The sequence below is a fragment of the Bombus huntii genome, chromosome 8, assembly GCF_024542735.1.
Source record: "Bombus huntii isolate Logan2020A chromosome 8, iyBomHunt1.1, whole genome shotgun sequence".
Lineage (NCBI taxonomy): Eukaryota > Metazoa > Arthropoda > Insecta > Hymenoptera > Apidae > Bombus > Bombus huntii.
This window is the reverse complement of record NC_066245.1, coordinates 5089425-5110147: the sequence shown is the minus strand read 5'-3', so window position 1 is coordinate 5110147 and position 20723 is coordinate 5089425. Positions and strand designations below refer to the sequence as shown.

General features: G+C 38.1%; 1 protein-coding gene across 9 annotated transcripts in view; it reads right to left on the bottom strand.

Moving 5' to 3' along the window:
• LOC126868569 (transient receptor potential-gamma protein) overlaps nucleotides 1–20723 on the bottom strand; it is a 99107-nt gene that overhangs the window by 63187 nt on the left and 15197 nt on the right. For 3 of the 9 annotated variants that reach the window (XM_050624167.1, XM_050624166.1, XM_050624170.1), the window contains exon 2: nucleotides 15218–15271. The exons of the other annotated variants lie outside the window; for them this stretch is intronic. The gene's annotated coding sequence lies outside the window, so the exon portion shown is untranslated. The remainder of the gene's footprint in view (nucleotides 1–15217; nucleotides 15272–20723) is intronic. 9 annotated transcript variants of the gene reach the window in all.

Genomic DNA, 20723 nt, shown 5'->3' with positions numbered 1-20723 from the left:
GATGCTTCAGTTCCTTCAAACATCATAAAATCGTATCGTTCAGGTGGAAGAAGAAATAGTGACAGAAGAAAAAAGAGAAAAATGTTAAGCACACCTTTGAGATTCTCATTTATAACTACGATGGTGGAAAGCGTAATTCCGCAACGTAAATTAACCGAAAAAGAAATGATAGATGATATGTCGCATTAACGCCAACGTTGGATGAAAGTATGCGTCTCATTTTCGTTTTCTGTCTTCCAGCGAGTTGAAGTAGCAGCGGATGAGATGGTTTGTATCGGAAGTGAGGGCTATTATGTCGTTTAAAAATTAATCACCGACGACCCTCATTACCGTGATCGTAGATACAGCAGCTGGCTATTATCTGTCTCGGCTGTCTCCGTGATAACTGTGAAAAATTACCCGCGGAACGTCGGTGAAAGCAGCGCTGAGACGATTAAATGAAATATTAAACGCGCGCCAATTATGGATTTAGCGGTGCTTGAACTAATAATTTCTCAGCTAAATCCTCTTGACGAGTATCAGTTATTAAATCTCATTGGATCGATGATTAATTAAACATCAGCATTACACGATGTGTATAACGAAGCTTCTACTTCCAGCCTCCTCTTCACTTGGACTGTGTTCGAACGCGATATACTCGCTAGCGAACAAACTGCAAGCCAGTTCGACGATCGATTATCCTTAATTGCGAGTTACCGATCGTGAAAAGCGGAGAGTAAAGAAGGTCGAATCGTAATGGAGCATCCAGCGCGAAATTGACGATAGCATACGTTGGAGTTTAACGATCGATCGAGCGACAATAACGATTCTTTGTCAGTTTTATCTGCTAAATGTTGTACGTTCGATGGATAACAAGGGGATGAACATTATCTTACTCCGAGGACGACTGTTGACGATTGACAGGATGTGAACTTTTCTCATTAATCATGCACGGTCCGACAACATTTTCAAGAAAATGAACATGCCGATAACGGTGACAGAAAATCGGTACAAAAGCAAGGAACTGATAGGTGAAACATTTAAGGGATTTATTACCTCCGATCTTTCCACTGTTTGAGAACTTACCGAATGTCGGAACATCGAGATTTATAGCGCTACCGAAATCGAATAAATTCCCCTCGAGATTTGTTTCTTGCGATTTCTTACACAGTGACATCCACTAGTTTACATTTAACGGTGAAAATGTCGAACAAGTTAAAGCGACTACTAGCAGAACTTTTCGTTTTCGCAAAATTTGGTAGAAACCTGCAATGTGTGTTTAAATATCTTATACACGATTAGGATAAAAACGACACGACTATTAAATACATCGACTGCTATAAATGTTACGAAGTTTAGAACGATCCAATATTACATTATCGCGTCTATTGTTCAAAAAAAAAAAAAAAAAAGAAAAATAAACTAAAGATCTCACGAAAGAAATAAATAGAGACGATCGAATGTCTCGGAAGATACGAAAGGTATGGGGGAATATTTCAGACGAAAATTGTAGGATATCAGAGGCAACTGATAGTGCTGATATTTATTTCACATCGCGATGGTCATGAGAAACTCGATATACTGGTATATCATTCGCTGCCATACTATTGCCTCTGACTGCAATTTTTTCGCCATTAATTGGGTCATACCGTATATCAAGGTACAATTATTGCTACAAGAAGAGTATGGTCGTCACGTCCTACGCTTCGTTCGATCTTTTGTTCTTCCCAGTAACGTTTGTTATCGGACAGCTTTTCGAACGAGCGTGTCGATAGATCGAATGATAGTGCCGACGAGAACTCGCAGAAATGCGGTTTACTGCGTGTAAAGCTTTTCACCACGGTCCCGAGTGCCGTGAAATCCTGTAGTCGTTATTCGGTCGCAATTAAAATATCCTTCGAATTTCGATCGTCTTAAAATCGAAGAGGGAAGCGTTTACGCTTGAACCATCGCCAGGTTCATTTGCTTCGTCATTACGGTTTCTACCTTTGTTCCATTATATTGTCCTACCCGAGGTACTTGCAAAAGTTTCCGCAAAAGAAAGATTTTATCATAGATAATATTCGACATGGTATTGTTCGACTTATAATTTGTATATCGAACATGTTGCTGACGTCGTTTGCATATTTTTTATGCGTATTTGTCACTTTTCGTGCATAAATACCTGTTGCATATTTAACGCGCGTAAACGTCCACAGCTTAATAATTAGTGAAAATTTACAACTCGCAAATTGTAAGTTATCGGTATAATACAATAACAAGCTCGGTAATCAAACAAATAAAATTTCACGCGTGCAATGCGTTTTACAAATTGCGAGCCAACTGATTCTCCCGTTCAACGTAAAATTATAAAACGTATAAATACAATTTCGAACATTGTAAAATAAAAGATTATAGCCTAGAATTTTCGTTTTATCAATTCACCGATATTATCGATCGGCAAGTTATTGTGTAAGAGAGCTTGTGTGTTACAGCTGAATATTTGGCGCTACCGCAACAATTCATCCACTCAAACAGAAATCTACGCGGCTATTATTCTATCGATGATATAAACGATATAACACGTTTACGACATTTTTTCGCAGGACGATTCACGATAAAGACCATTTCGGCATATTACGATGCCAGACGATTTACAAGCGCCCAGAATATATTCAATAAACGAACGTTTATTGAATATCCCAAGATTCTATCCTTCCAAGCTGAGATTTTCTGTGGCTGCAGTTGACAAAGAACATTTCTCTTTCTTTTCGCGTTGACACATGAAATACGTCCTACCCGAAGAAAATAGTAGCCGAAAATGGACACCGTGAAAGGTATTTCTGAAAGAGACACGAAAACGAAGAGAAACGAGCCAAACCTACCGAACGTCTCTTCACCGGGTCCTCTGGATAAGATCAACCGAATAACAAACGTAACCGGAACGTTAATAATCTCGAATCTTGATTTATCATGTCGCTGCATCTTTGGAATTTTCTTTGTGCCATACTTTGCATCGTATAATCTTTTCCTTCGTTTTATCAAAGTAATGTGCATTCTCTTGAACTTAGTTTAACAGACATTCGCCAAGATCTGATTTCAGCATCCGCTAACAACCCACAAATCGTCTCAACATCAACTCCCAACTGTTATCGTTGTTAGATCGTAGGTGACTCGTAAAGTTGGAATTAATCGTATTATTTTTAACACTCGCCGTATGTTTAAGACGATCGCCCCTGTTGTATGTTAATATTTTATAAATACAAGCATATATATACGCAGTGAATATGTTGCAGCTTGTATATACATTTTCAGATTTATTTTGAAATTCTATCGACATAATTATGATAGTCGTGCTTCGTTACATAGTGCAACGCAGAGATTTCAAGATTTATATAACACACACACGCGCAATACATAAATAAAAGTGTTAGTAAATGTCGTCAACGTATTACAATTATAACTAATCGTAATTTCAAAAATAAACTGCATGCCACGTTATTGCGCTCTGTTTATTCTCACCGGGAGCACCAAAGGTTTAAATTAAATGGTTAGACAAATAAATAAGAGTAAACGAAGTTTCCCTTCAATCAGTGTTCTCAGAAAATAAAATCTTTTGTCAGTGAAGAAAAAACGAGGGATAAAAGTAAACGATAGTGGCACGATGAAGAATGGACAGAGACGTAATATAAACTATACAATGGAATCGCAACAATAGGGAAACGCAGCTTCGTGCCGAGATACCGCGCGTACAGCTGGATTCTTTGCCATAAATCAAACATTACCGAGACGATCGTCCGGTTCGTTCGATAAGTGTTGCAGCCAGTGGAACGTACACCTTGGAAAATCGCAGCGATATTTATCGCTTGGAAACGAATTTTTCGCCTATGAACAATTCGATGAATCGACGTATTCGGTGGCTCGAGCGGTCGAGAATTTCCCCGAGGTATAGTTTCCATCTGGACCATCCATCGTCCATCGACTATGTTTATTACTATTCGGACAAATAGACTTCGAATGCGCTTCGAATCATCGATACCAAGTCTATAAGACTGAATTTTCAAGAAACGGTGAGAGTCGTCGAATCGACCATCACGTTTAGCAAATGGAATATTCAGCGTATCGGTGGAAGAGATTGAAAGTTCTTGAGATCGCTTCGAAGGAGGCCACCAACTATATGAACTGTTCTAGTATTTTTAGGTCAAGTTTTGTCAGGATATTTTATGAATAGGAGGAAAGAAATGTTATACGGAATGTTAAACAAAAGCGGGGAAAATTTATAAGATACGATCCTATAGATCGAGATAATAAAGAAGATTTATATACAAAAGTGTCACACGAGAGTTATTCTTCGAGTTATAAATAATTTTATTTTACGCTGAATGTACACTAGCAAGTGTCCCGGGTCAATAAATCATGAAGTTCCCTCATTTGTTTTTATGTTTAGAATCGATCATATAGATATTTTCCAGATATTTCAGGGTATTCTGTATAAATATAGATTGTTTGTGGTTCTATCAAAAAATTGCAAGAGACGTACCAAGTATAAAGGAAATGGTAACGCACTTACGATTATTAACACTATCGGACAAAAATAGATTCGAAATTCAAAACTAAGAGAAGTTAGATTAACATTGAAATAGTCGATGGAATATCATTTTAACTTAGTAGCTTATACGAAAGAGAAGGTAGAATGTGCTGGTACGTCAAGAATTTTATTCGGAAATGCATGAAATTTCAAATTTATGATATACGTACATTAAATACCAAAGCTTTCTTACAAGAAAGAAATATTTCTAAACTTCCCAGCGGGTGTGTAATCATCAGATGTTAATAACCAAATTTGTAATTCTTTTAATTCCAAAATGTTCACCTTCCTCTTTTATTTTGATTTTCGCTCATCTTCAAAGTAGAAAATATTTTCTCGTGATATTTTATCTCCCCTGGTCCATATTCTGGTTACATATTAAGGGTCGTAACAAGAGCATTATAGACGATGGGTAAACGATAAGGTCGCAAGCCAGTGGCTTAACAAGGAGGTCGTAATTCTTCAGGATGCAGTGACAGGCTTATTTAGCCGAAGGTCTCGTGAACTCCATCTTAAGCATTCAACATCTTCATCTCGAGTTGCTGGCCGTATTCGCCAGCAGCGGAGGAACCTTTATCGTATGGGATGGAAATTGCACGAACTCGCACGTACAACTGTCTATTCGCACGTGTGCGTGGTAGAAACGAAGGAAATTCGAGATGTCAGCAACGCAGGAAGTACTTTTTGCAATTTATTTGTCTACATTTATATGCGAACGCTGAGTTATTCGTATCGGTTAGTCATTTTTTCATCGAAAACACATTTATCTAAAAACTGGAACTGCCGATGCGTGTAATTGTTTTATTGTCGCGTTTACGATCGAAATTTTTATTTTCAAGATAACAAATATATATATATATATATATATATATATATATATATATATATATATATGGAAAATGGGCATGGAAAATATCGTTCATTTGAAGTAGGGACTCGTCTATCAATTACGTTATCTAGGTCAAATTCTTTTTTTACACCGCTCTCGAAATGGATTCTACCGTCGCTACTAGGACAATTACAGTTCCAGTGTAATCATCATCAGACACGGCGGCGGAATCGAAACGCGAGAATTAATAACTCCGCAGAGAATTCGGCCGCACCTTTTGCATTCCAGTGGATTTCAGATGGTAGCTAGACGCGGTTAAGCTAAAACCCCGCTCGAATCTAAGGATGGCTAGACCTCGATCTGAATATTAATTTCATGCGAACCGTTTTGGATATTCATATCGAACGACGTGTCTAAGCTTTATGAAAAAACGATAGAACGTAAAACGACCCAGACGTAAGTTAACATTACGAGACTGGACCTGGCAATAGGTCGATATTAGAGGTGCTCAGGTATAGAACAACAACGATGATATTAGAGTCGCCAATGATAAATTTTGAAAGACTATCCGTGTCGTCGTACGGAACGGTGAAACGAAAGAAATATTTTATTATCGATTTTTGTTGTTACTGAAGTGACACCTATACTTGATCATTTTAGTGGTATACACGTATAGCCGTATATACATGTACAATCACAGCCGTGTACATAGGCGAAATACAGCACAAATTGTCTATTATATGATACAGGAAAAATACGGTTACATTTTTCCATTTGCATTAAAATCTCTTCATTCAAGTCAATTCTATTTGAATTATTCTACTGGATAATAATTTTACTGTAGATTGTCAATTTGGAACGGTCTATCTTCAAATGCAATTTTCCAAAACTTGCTTGCTATTGAAAATGTTAACAAAATAATCATAAAATAGTAGATATTACAAAAATATTGTCGCCAGAGACGAAGAGCATATTAATTTATTAATATTTACTAATATTTCGTTCCTTCGAAATTTTCACGAAACATGGAGGGGTTGTTTGCTCGGTTTTAAAAACGAAAAGTAAAGAACCTGCTGATGCATCCTCCTTGAGAAATCTCTCGAGGAAAATCGTAAAAAACACGAAACTTTGAATACGAGAAACGTTCAACGTTGTTATCCGTAAATTCCATATCCGGTTCGTACCGCCATCAACGAATCCCCAATGCGCTAAACTTGTTTGCGTGCAACAATGTTATCTTTACGTTTTCCTCGTAGACAATGCATGCTCGATATCTTTAAAGAAAGAAACGTCGATTCTCTGGGAAACTCTTGTGAATACGAATTCTATTCATAATATGGATACTACGGCTGATTTGTATTAACGATACGTATGAATGTTACTGAAACATATGAATTAATAGTACGATCTAAAGCAACATTTATTATTTTCTTGTGGAATCAACAGATACATGAAATATATCTTAAATTAAAAATCCAAACAAATCTTCGATTATAAAAAATTAAATACGCGAACGCTTCGTTCAGAAGAAACGTCCGAATGATACCAATGCATCGAGTGTCTGATCACGCGAGAAGAATCTACTCCTATGACGATACTATTAACAGTTTGCACTCCGAATTTTATTTCAATTTCGTTACCAGCAGCTCTCAACGCCTTTAAGTGTTTTATTTGAAATTTACTTGAACTAAAAAATAAGCCAATTTAAATAAATAAAGGAAGAAACAAATTTACTTAAATACCAGTTTTATTCACACTATTGTTGTATTTTGTAATTTTTAAGTGTATGATACACCTTGAAACAATTTCCAGGATGCAATCCTGGATTTCTTTCACACGTTTTATAAAAAAAGGTGGGACTGAAAGAAGGTCGAGTGGGACTCGACAAAGGAACTCCTGAGATATAAACTGATGTCGAGTCACGCTTGACAAAGGATTATTAAAGAATAAAATCGTCCTCGGTTTTTCTATTTGTAATTGTGTAAATAAATGGCGTTTTATTTGAAAATACGAGCAGACACACATAGTCCACATAGTTTTGAGCAGTAGTTATACACACAAATACAGTTACAAGAGAAGTAAAAATATTCAACCGTGTAAATCGAACGAATGAAATGATTTGCTTTCTTGCTGCTCGTAAATCATCCTCTACGATTGATCGTGTCAACCGTGTTAAATTCACGCTACCGAGTATTAATCGAGTGGAACATAAAACCGAGGCGTTTTACGATCTCGTAAGCTTTGTCGAGCAATCGAAAACGCGTTAAATTTCCACGATCTAACGCGTCTTCCTGTTTACTATTATCGTCAGACTTTACGCGTAGTTCATCACGGAACAAATTACTCGCTGCTAATGAGCTTTTCTCAGACGGATTCTGTAAAAGACAAACACGACCGAACCAAATACATAGATGTGAAATACATAAATGTACTTACGTCACGTCACGTTTTCACGTGTACCTCTACAGGGACAATAAATCCATCGTCAAATAAAAGCGGCGCACTGACCTATCGACGATGCAATCATTTTCAAAAGCAAAATGCGATAACGTTGCAATAATGTTATCTACAGTGGCTAACGAAAGTGTTTGGATTTCTATCAGAGAAAACTTTTATTCGCATTATGAATTATCCATATTTTATACATGTTGTGTGTTACTATGGGGAACAACGAGTAACTTCAACATAGAAATTCTTCAACGATTCCAATTAAAAACTCCAAGATCCTTAATAAATACACCTTGGTATGAAATCAACGAAACAATCGTGACCTTAAGATACCTACGGTTAAAGAAGAAATATCCAAATTCAGTAATAGATATAACATAAGAATTAATAACTAGAAAAATCCACTAGTTGCTCAATTACTTGACACAACGGATCAGATCCGCAGGCTAAAAAGACATTACTCTCCAGATTTAAACATTAGATTCAGCTAAAATCAAACATACGATAATCATTTATTACTCGCGTTATAGTACCACGCCAGAATAATTTACTTATAATTCTCAATGAGAATTGATTGTAAACTACCTCCAAATAAAAAAAAATGTTGTGTGTCGTATATAAAATTTATTTTATTTTAAAATCTCATGTAACACGTATAATATATGCAACATTTCTACAGGTGCATGGATATCTTTAAATTTCTTGTCGATCTTAATGATTCCAGTTTCAAGGATGCTTCATTTCATAAAACCTTTTCCATCTTCTACGGGGCAACGCACCTAAACTGAAAAGTTACGAGCCAGACTGGCGAGACATTCAGACTACGTTAACGAAACGTCGTAAAGCACAAGACGATGACTCTGGAGGGCGTATCGTCGGTCGATTTTCTACGAACAGGCCGATCGTAAAACGCGACGCGGCTGAAATATAATTAAATTCGATGGTCGCGGTATGATTTCCATATAATTGGTATTAAACCGACTCTCGGTGTAAAAGAAATAGGTTTGGAGTGAGCTTGGCACGTCGCCAATGATTTATCGTTCATCTCTTCGTATTTTCTTATGTATCGTGATCTTGTTATGGAAACGTTCTACGTGAAAGAATCGAAATAAAGAATTAACAAATATTACGTTTTATCTTTCTCTTTCTCGATATAGATAGATGGAATTGCTTCGAAATTTCCGAAAATCTTCGAGTCACGTTTAAACGATTCTTTCAACGACAAAGTAAAAGTACAACGACGCAGATTGCATCGGATTGCGCGGTTCATGCAATGTCACAGTCATCCTATAATTATTCCAGCCTGGCGACGCCTACTTTATAAATTACAGCCAGAACTGTCACCCACAAACTATCGATTCATCGTTAGACGTTTAGGTAACTACGAACGAGGTGCAGCATAGATAACCAACACTTTATGGAACTTCCTCTTAAACAAACTGGAATACTAGATTTGGATGAAAAAATGGCAGGTTTCACGATGCCCTTCGCAGTTTCGTTTGACAAAGAAATTACATTTACAACGAGCTTGACAAAGTTATCGGATAAAAAAAAAAAAAAAAGATTTCTTCGTACAACGAAATAAATATATCGCCAGATGAATTAAAGGCAATAATAAGTAACAACGAATATCGTATTCAATATTAAAGTATTATCATATTCGTAATACATATTTCAGATAAAGTTACTTTCTTCTTTTCCACAGAACAGAATCAGAGATCGATCTAATAAACGGGAATAGAAATATCAAAGTTATTGATACTTTGTGGAATTTCTTGTTATTACACGTCGTTAAATTTATCGTCGGTAGTATGCAGAATTTCAGCAAATTTTATCTCATATCGATCCAACATAACACGATCTTTACGAGAAATACTCTAAACCGTGTCACGCATGAATATCTTTATTAAGTAATAAAGTTTATTATCTACTACAATATATAAAGGCAGTGGAACGGTGCCAATAACCGTTTTCGTAGTTCGCGATTCACCGCGAACACGAAGAACGTGAAACAAAATCGCGTCTACGATCATCGCTGGATGAGCAGAAATCGCGCGTGATCTTTCACAAAAGTCGCCACCGTATTCGCGGCTGGTAAATGCGCGCAACTTTCTCGTCCAAGTTTCGAGAAACTATCAGGCGAACCATGCTGTTTCCGTATAGCATAAACGAAGAAACTCGGCAAGTTAACATCGCGGAAATCTTCCCAGCGACTTTAATAAATCGTGCGCGAGTTCACCCTCTATCCTTCGGCGACAACTTCGAGTTTAACCGCAATACTTTACGAAGCCACACACTCTTGTCCCAATTGGTTTTCCCCTTTTATTTTCAACTTTCACGAAAGGAAATACGTGTTTTTCGACGTACACCGAAAGAAATATGCGGATGGATGAGGAATATCGTTACCAGTGTGACAGGAACAAGGGGCGATAACGGTGTTTGCGTTTCTCTCACAATCTCGTTCCCTCGAACCTTCTTTCTGCGAATCTTTTCAAAGTGCATTCTTCTTAGTTACAAGATTATTATTTTACTGGCAGAACATTGGCAGATATAAATTCATACGTTTTTAGCAAAATTTTGAAACTTTCTGCAAGCTATTAACGGCTGGTAAATCGCGGTTAATTATACGTTCGTGAGAAATTTGATATTTATAGAAAAATGTGTATACAAAATATGCGAAGTAAAGCTTGTGGTCGTTGTAAAATTTAGAGGGTAAAACAGACATCTATTTAACTGGAATGTCTGTAGTTAAAATAAATAGAAAGGGGCAAATAGAAAATAGAGGGGCAAACGAATCGAGAATCAAGAAAGAAACGAATTTAAATGCTAAATTAACATTAAATTAATAAAGTTCTAATTACATTGCGCGACGCAGTTAACATACTTCGAAAACAGTGAAGCTTGGAAAATGAAAGTTTTACGCATTTTGTACTGGTATTGGAGCAAGAAGAGATAAAATGTTACGAGAATGCACACAAAATAAATATAAATATGTGAATTTTTATATTACATCGTAAAATATTATGCTATGAAAACCTGCCAGTGTTTATACAGTTTACGCTACATTTCTACGACAAGAAATACGCGAATACCGTATTTTTTCCTGTTCTATCGAGACCTAACAGAAAGAGAGTTATGTAAGTCTGGCTCTCAGCTACAGGATTGCATAAATAGGCGTTTTAAGCAAGATCCGGGCAGATTTAGGCTTATGAAATATTTCCGGTGAAAAGAGATGGCTGTTTTTTGCTCGAGTTTGTTCAAGTTTCACCGGCGTTTCCTGCCAAACGAATGGTTACAATAAAACGAGAAGAAAGATTCCGCTGCAGAGCTTCGCTTCACAGTTGCTCGCTCGTCTACGCCGGAAGGCACGCGCTCGTAGCATTTGCCGAAAAATAAACATCAAAACGAAACAAACCTGTCAGTTTCCGATTTGATTTCCTATCGAGCCACGGCAATAACTACCTTTCAGTTAAATAGCGTTCAACAAGATAGAAGGACACGATTCAGGAATACACAATGCCTGCAATCAACAGTGGATTTGTGTTGGTGGCTAGCAGTTGTTTATTCGAGAATCGACTTCGATTTCTCACGGAAACCGTTCGACGAGTGAACTTTGCCCTCTCTCAGCTATTCTTCTCGAACTCTCCGTCAGTTTGACGGGACTATGAGGAGAGACCGCCTGCGACCGAATAATTGAAACCATCAAGAAAATCAGTCCGCGTTATACTTCGCTAATTAATCTTCCCTTCGCGATCGTTTCAAACGACAAGTCTGCAATTTCTGTTCTTATTCGTCCTTATTGCCGCTTGTCTGTTCCTGACTCTGCGCCCTACGTTTAAACATGGTCCTTGCGTAATTAATCGGCTTGTCACGCTTATCACGCTTATTGTTGAGAAAAGGAGGCCTTCTTCCCTTCGAAGATATCGACAACGCTTATGTAAGAAATGTTTCAATCCGTAATTACGAGAGGCTGAGAATTCGTGCGAGATGACTAACGATGGAACGATTTATGCTAGTGTATGGTGAGTTATGCTAAAATAAGAAGCGATTGAGAGGATGCACGTGGGGATTTAGTTGCACGTGGGCATTTGGTTGCACGTGGCAAGAATGTGTGTTGTGCGTGTGAAATCTTTGAGATTGCTATACGATTGAGAGTCTTCTGGGGATCGTTGAAGAGTCGAGAGTATCACTGAAAGCTCGAGATCCATCATTATCATATTACCGTTAAAGAAAGATTTTACTACTTTATTTTATATCCAACTCCCTCGATGTCAGCGACTGCGAGACTCTTACAAAGTGGCAAACTTTCGGGTAACAATTTTCAGATAATAGAACAATGACAAGCTCTTTCTCTGTGAATATATTACGCGCCAATCACTTGAAAATACATCTTCTTCGTGATATCGTTTTACCATGCATCGGTCACGTAAAAGTACACCTTACTTTTATCGATATTGATATCGAGTACTGTCTCGGTTGTAGCGATTCTCTTAATAAACGATCTTAAATTGAAATACAAGAACGTTGTGTAAAATGAATGGCCCATTTTTATAAAATTGCCGGTGAAGTGATAATATAGAAAAGATTATATTTTTAATATAATATAACCAACACGAAATGCATTAGTATAAGTGAAATGATATTCGAAATACTTCAATAATATTTGAATTCTACACTGTTGAATTAAAAAACGTATCATACGATGCACATAAACGCATAAATCAGACGAGATAGGAAGTTCGTATCGGTACCAAGGGATTAATACGAATGAAAAACTAACGGCAATCCAATATTTTTATCATTGTAGTACTCTTCCTCCTCCACGCTATTGATGGATCGATCACGCGTATCCTTGCATACGAAGAACCCGATTTTCCATTGACGCACGATCATATAGTGCGTTTCGTACGTATCGATCAATGCGGCAGTTCATCGAGGAAGAACGCTCGTTACGCATGCCACTAGAAGACGGGATCACGGACGAGGCTTTCAATTCCAATTAGGTTCGTATTCAGCGGTGAGTTTGAATCGTCGCGTCTTCCGAAAGGTTGGAAGGAAACGCAGGAAGGGAGAAAGCCCATAGCACGTACTACGTTACTGCCACTCAACTTTGTCTAGCGGCGCAGTAAAAGCAGCAGAAACGCTTTCAGCGTGTCGAGTTCAAGATAAGCCACGTACCCCCGTCCTTTCCAGCTTTTTTCGCTTCGTGCTTCTCTTTCTGTTTCATCCAGACCCTTTTCTCCCTGTAACTCCTTCGAGTATCGCGCGTTATACGCCTTTGCTTTTCGCGACGAAAGAAGAAAGAGCCGAGGCAAAAGAATGAAAACAACGAGGAGAACGGAAAACGTGAGACGGAGGGAACACAGGAAGCTGAAGGAAGAAAGGGAGCGTCATAGGTAAAAAGCTTTCTCCGCTACTCTTTTATTTTCTAAGACAATCGAGAAGGTGCGATGGGGAAAGACTCTTTTTTCGACGGCGTTGTAAATGCGACGAAGTGCTCGAGATATGCCAGAAGCTCGAGTCCGTTTAATGTAAACGACAATACGATACGAAAGTTACGGCAACGACCGCAAACTTTCGGTCTTTTAATTTTTCAAAGTACACGCTCGGTCACGGCACCCCGCTACAAGAGCGTGTTTTAGAGATGCCAACCCGAGATATTTCCAACCTGAGGCTGGTGTATTTAAAGAGAGTTTAGAAACGCCTCGGGTCTGAGGCTGCTTCCGCATTAATAAAAAAACAGCCCAAGTGCACTTCTTACGACGTCGTTCGGAAAAAGAGGCATCGAGCCACGCTTTTTACAGAGATTCTCGTCGCCATCCTTATACATATATCGCAAATTAGATTTAAATCCCGTCACCCTCACCCCCATCCCTCTATTTGGTGTTTTACGCTAGAACCGTTCGCAGTGATTTGGGCCAAACGTACCTAGCCTTCTTTCCTTTCGGCTCGCATCTCGTTTTCCCGGAATAATGCAGATAGAACGTTTTTGTTACAGTCTATTTGTTTTTCACCCCGATCGGATTAAAGAAATTGGAAATTCCAACCGATCAAAGAGAACGTGTAGTAACGCATCGTCAAAGGGTTATGAATAAGCCGCATTAAAAACGTTATATTACGGAAATCGATTGAATTTACAAACATTTCGAAAAGCTGCGACGCGATGGAATTAAGGTGAAATATGATTACGATTTGGATCACTTCAAACGACCGCGTTGCTTGATACATATGTATGCACATACATATGTATTTGATCGATTCGATGAACCTGACTTTCGTTCCACTTGGCAAGAGCTACGTGTCATCCGTAATTTGATATTTCTTCCCACTGTCCAATACGTTTCTCACCCCTGTTGTGCAGACCATTGTATTCAAGTAGGAGAGAATAATACTGGCTAGTGCCACTAGTTCGTAAACCAAAACTCGATACGTATGCCTCTGTCGCAATCTCCAATGGAATCTCTTTGAATTCCGCGTCCACCGTTTCTAACTGTTTCACGATCCGTGAATCTTCGAGGAAATTCCATCAAGATTGACTTGATCTGTCGTGGCCGCGGCAACTCCGACGAATACGATGAATTATGATGCACGGTATCGTGATTGTTTACAAAAACGTTCGGTTCCACGAAGCGAATTCACGTAAAATCTGTTCAACAGGATTTCGATAGAATCGAAAAACTATGAGATCGACGCATAATTGTTAAATGGTTACTACGTTGCTACAATGCTTGGGAATAGCTTTGACAAATTCTTGCTATCGTATTAAATCATAACTTTGCATGGAAATAAAATTTTGATCGATCAATTGGTTTCTTGATAATTTAGATCAGAATATGAAATCAGCACGTGTCCCGACACTTATTAACTGGTGTGTACGTGGCTATGTAAATGTAACGTTGTTGTTAATGTATAATTCGATCCAGTGAATCGCGTAGCGATCGGCTAACGTGCAATAGTAGTACACCCTAATAGTAAGACACCCTGAATAAAAATTTTGAGTCCTCGCGCACGATTATTTTTTACACAGCAACCTACACGCAACATACGGCAGAAGTTTCAGGAAATTTTGTGCCAGCTAAATGGTAAGAGCATTATTATATTATATTATAAAGAATATAAATTTAAAAATCAAGTGTCTCTCGCGTGATAATATATCACCATCAAGGGAGACGAAACGAATGGAAAAGTGACATGTGTTTCGAGAGTGATGCGACCTATATTGCTAGCGTAATTGCATCGACTCTCCAAACTACGACGAAATAGATGCACGAAAGGATATCGATGTAAGAATCTAATATCCAGGAACTGAGTTTAAGCTGTAATCACGATATACAAATTGGCTCGCTACCTCTCCACGAGGAAAGCTGCCTTTCGAAATTATTTCTAGACAATACCTGTGCCAGAGCTGAGCCCCATTCATCGGATCAGCCCTCACGTCCTCGTCTCACCTAGAACAGAGAACGGCGTTTCTGTTAATTAGTACACCGTCCGCGCGAGTAATTAAGGGTATGCAGTCGAGGCGATAGGATACGCAGCGTGCCGCGTGCTGCAGCATATCCAATTTCGAAGTCGACATTATTTCTAGATTCTTTATTTTGAAACTTTTATCCACCGACGGAATTAAAGTAACCGACACAATAACAGCTTCGCGATTCCGTATTGTACACTCGTTTCGTTCTTTTCTGTTTGCTTTACGTTCCTTTCAAGGATTCGTTATGGCAAAGACAAATGATAAGTAACAGGACGCGAGAAGGAGCACAAAAGTTCCTCTTCGTTCGATCGTTCTTTCAACCACCAGACCCATCTTAGAACCTAAATGAAATTTTTACGTTTACCGATACAACGAAGATAAAGTAGCGAATCAAGGAGCGAAGTGCAGGAAAATGGATGCAGCTGCATTTCATTTCTTCTGGTCGATTCTTCGTGATTATATCTTATGCTTTGCTTGGCACTTGGTATAAGCCGAAGGCTTTGAAACTGCTAGCGGGATACCAAAGGAACTTTACGAGCGGCTTGTATTCCCGGATCACGAACTACAGAACTCGGAGGTTCAACCCAACTATTGCCCTATGACCGACCGGATAACCCAAACTATCGAGAACACCATTGAGTTTCCATCTAGCCATACACGAATTCCCTGATCATCGCTTTAACGAGGAATAATAATCGGCAAAACATCGCACTTAAGCGAAACAATTCCGCTGGAGTTTCCTCCCTAATTGTTTAAAAGATTAAACGGTGAGAACAAGCGCACCAGTGTATAAAAAGAAACGGGATACTTCGTGTTCCTTAAGTAAACTATTTAATTTTTTCAGCGTATTTATTAGCTTAATTTTAGGAAGTGAAAACTAAACTTCTTGTGGCTAAGCTGACTCACTTTCTACGGTGTGTTTTCAATAATTTTTCAGACTAAACTATTCTTTCGCGCATCACTCGCAATGGATCCGCAGATCAAAATACGTCCGTGTCTTTTATGACGATATATCGGCGTATTCCAATAAACCTTCCTAATTTCTTGAGAAAATAAAAGCAATGAGAAGAAAAGAAGGAACAATGATAATCGATAAAACATCGTAATATAATTAAGGAAAATACTTTGTCTAATTTCTTAACGACGTAAACGGAAGAAAGATAAGAAAGAAACGACTGTATATTTTTTTCAAAGAGTCAAATTTGTCCTGCTTTCGAACGTGCTAATCTACGATTACGATAGAAATCGGATCGTGACAAGCTTCACGCGACTTTTCTAGACCAAATTTTTCTACGCCAAACAAAACTCGGTGGAAATAGCGGCATTACACCGCAACAGGAAGTTCCAACGACGAAACGGAGCTCGGTAATTTCGTGCTGAACAATTTCAGCCACCGAGGGCTGAACCAATGTACACGCTGCTGGATGGTCCGCAGCTGTTGTTGAACTCACGAGCGCCCACGTGAAGCTCTCGTGTTTCATTCAACGGTTCTCCTCAACGCCTTCACCAGCTCCCTCAAATCAGCCATTATGTTTCTGCAACGTCTACGAAATTAGCGATGTCGATTCACCAACGTGTCGTGATTTCTTTCTGTTACCGTAAGCTACGAACAAAAATTCTAATTTACAACTACGACTAAGATATTAGATTATTCGTAAGGTCCGTAGTAAAATTGAAGAAAATTTCAGAGATAATGTAGGTATTTTTTAAAATTAAAATTTTGTATGAAATAATGCATATACCATTGTTAGAGCGAAAAATATTCTAATTTTCAACGATGAACATTAAAAATATCGGCGATTAAGAAACATTCAGAAACCAAGTATTTTTGTAAAATTACTAGCGTATGACGGAAACAAGCTTCCGTTCGTATATTTTACAAGAAATGATTCAAGCCCCAGGCACTATAGCAACCATCGTAAATTCATAAAAGTGAAAGATTACGATTTATAATTTTAGCTTGGAACAGCACGTTGATATACAACGTACATATAACACTTCGAATAATCTATATTTCACTTTAGTGAAATTCACTGACGAAATTCAAAATTTTGCAAGGTGCACCTATTCACATAAAACAACTTTGTTGGAATAACCAACCCGTTTCTTCGTTTCCAAGAAAATTCAGGTTATAGAGATATATTAATATGAGCACTTAAACGTAAAGCTGAACAAAGGAAAGGTAGAAAGGAAACCGAGCTTAACGCTTGTATATACGTTGCTGCAGGCATTCGAGGTGGAGAAACACTCGAAGAACTGTGCGTCGCTATGAGCTCGTAAGATTCATTATTGAGAGCGTGACGAACTTGAAGAAAAGCTACTCGTCTTAAAAACAGTGTTTCATTGAAGCGTTTGTAATCCGAGATCGTTTAAACAAAGTATCGTCTGAGAGCTAGAACGTTTCAAATATTAACAGAATGGCTACGATAAATAAAGAATTTCTGGATTTCCTTCCAGCCTATTATTTATAGAGATTTCAATGTCGATGTAATTTGTTAAAGCAGAATTATATTGCAGTGGAATGTCAATTATTAGAATATCGAGTACGGAGCGATCGCCTATCCCTAAATCTCGATTAATTAAAAATTTTCCGACGATCTCTTTGAAAAGCAGAATAGAAATTATTACATTTTTATTCTAAGGTGTTCCTTCTCGTTCAATATCAGCATTTCTGAGATAGTTCACGATCAGAGATGTTCAGGATCTCTCACACAAAATACAGTTATTTGATTATACGACTATGTATTGACTATGATTGATTATGTGCCGTGATTAATTTAGATAATCAAGATTCCATTATATTATTACTGCATTATGTATTTCGACGTGTGCTTAACAAAGCAAAGGAAATGTATAATCGAGCAATAATTTATCGGATAAAAAATATGTATCGAGTTCAGGCGCATTGCGTAGACGAAAAAGGTACTCCACTTACTTTGCCTGACTTTACTCGTCGATGAACATCTTTGCACAAAGATAATATTATTAGAAGATAAATTATTATGTCATGTATCTCATTCTACACGTTATAGAATATGTAAGAAAGAAGTCGATATTGAAATTCCCATAATTAATCCTTTCTTAAATAACCTTCTTTCATTAAACTCTTCATTAAATGAAACAACGTTTATGAAAAACTTTGTCGCATTTTTATCATCTAGAGAAATAATAACGTGTATGTATACATAGAAACTAGATACATGCCGTGTGTATCAAAAGATTTTTATCATGCATCTGACTCTTGTGTATCCAACAGAGATGAACGAGACTGTTTTGTTAGCGGAGATGGCGCTATGTTGCGATGCCATTCCATTAGAGGATTTTTCCCATAAGTTACCCTTAAGGTCTCGTCGGTTTTGCGAAGAAAATTGGCCGACTGTGTCCGAGAGAAGTTCCACTTCAAGACAAACATTTGTGCTAGCCAATAAAACGCACTGTTGTAACGAGTGTTATTGGAAAGTTACAAGCTTTGTTGATACGTACACAGAAACGCGTGATCCTCGACAATATCTTCAAGTAGATGCTCGAATGAATTTCAGATCGTATAGGATATAAAATCTACTTGAGATTCGACATAGTTCGGAATAATAAAAGAAGCTATTCTGTATTATCTTGATAATCGATATTTCATAAGATATCGAAAATTTTAGATGAATCTTCGCGGTATCGAAATACCATGAAACAGAATGAACAAGCTTAAGCTTAATTTTCCTCGGTAACCAAGAATTCGAGAAACTGTAATTACTGCGCAAGATCGCGTACAATTGCCATAGAAATAAAGGAGAATTGAGAAAAGAGAGGTAGGTACGTGTGACACGTGGATTTAACGAGTTCTGTGTACCAAGACTCCAATCGTCCTGTATACCCAGGCGACTTGTTTCAAGAAACGTTTAAGTGTATTACTGTTTGCGAAGTATCCAGATAGAAATAGCCGATACAGCCGAGTGAAACGTTGTTCTAATCCCCTGGCTCTCTAGTGCAAAAGGTGACAATCGTAAAAAGCAGACCGCTCGATGTCTTACTGTTAGCCGGCGCCATAGTTTGCCCGAGAAACAGTCAAGTTCTTGCGATTCTCGCGAAGAATAAGAACATCGAGAACCAATCGATCGAGCTTGTTGTTTTTTGCTCGGTGCTAAGAATACGATTGCAATGAAGGAAACGAGCGCGACTAATAAGGCGACGAAAGTTTACAAAATAACGAAGAAAAAGGAACAAGTATCCAATTTCTACGTAGCTTGACATTTAGATGAAACACGCGCACGATTTATCGGAATTATTGCTTTTACAAATGTTTACGAATTCGCGAGGGACGATCTCATTGAAAAATCGATCCGTCCGGCGCCACGAAATGAATCAAATGGACACGGATGCGACGTATATTCCCGTCTTTCGACGCTGACGACTCATTTCCCTGATCGATTCCAGCTCTGCCGATAATTGCGCAATTGCAAGTAGCTGTTTAATTAATTCGTGCAAACGTGACGATACAATGCAACGTCCTATAGTCAACATTTATTCTTACAGTATATCACCGTGGAAAATAGAGATGGGAAAAGAGAGAGAGAGAGAAAGAGTGACTTATCCGAAGAAAGAACTCGTGTGATTCAACGTTAAATATAATATTACACGCGAACGTCCGTTTTATTTATATTGAGTCGAATTTACTGCTTTTCAAACGTCAATGTTAAATCTTCTCGGCAGATATAATAACGTGTAATTAGAACGTCTATCAACGCGATTCTTCTAATAACATTTTAACGATTCTCTCTATTCGACCTCTGTCAATCAAGTGGAACGTTTTGAAACACGAGGAATACTCCGAATTTCTCGATCAAATTTCCGCCGCTGGTTTTATTGCTCATATAAAATTGGTAGGAGGTAAGAGAACAACGAGGAAATTCTCTTTTAATCCGATAGAATCGAGAAAGGCTCCCTATCAATCGACAACACCGTGCCGCAAGATCTTTCATCACGACTCCCAGAAATTAGGTTCTCCCTGGTGGATATTAAATGACTGATTACAATGTCGTCGTAGACAAGAAGGACGCGACAGGAGGTCCCGTACAAGGATTATTACCAGCATGTTTCATAGAGTGTCAGCGGGACTTGAAACTGTGTTTACACGAGCACCGATATTAAATTTTATTTTCATAAAACCAGCAGAGATACAGCGAGAGTGCCTAGATTAAGACGTACACTTGGCTGCTTGATAAAAGAGATGTTTCTAGCAAAAGAGCCGCAGGAAACGTTGTTAAAGGAATTCTTCATTCTGTTCGTCCAAACTTCGTTTAATTAATGGTCGAGATCAGGGCGATCGATAACGAGATAGAAGAATAAATTTGGACAAGACATGCACGAGGTATTAGTATCATCACCTTGCGAATAAAAAGCGTTCACAATATCACGTATTTCGCTATCCATTTATATGT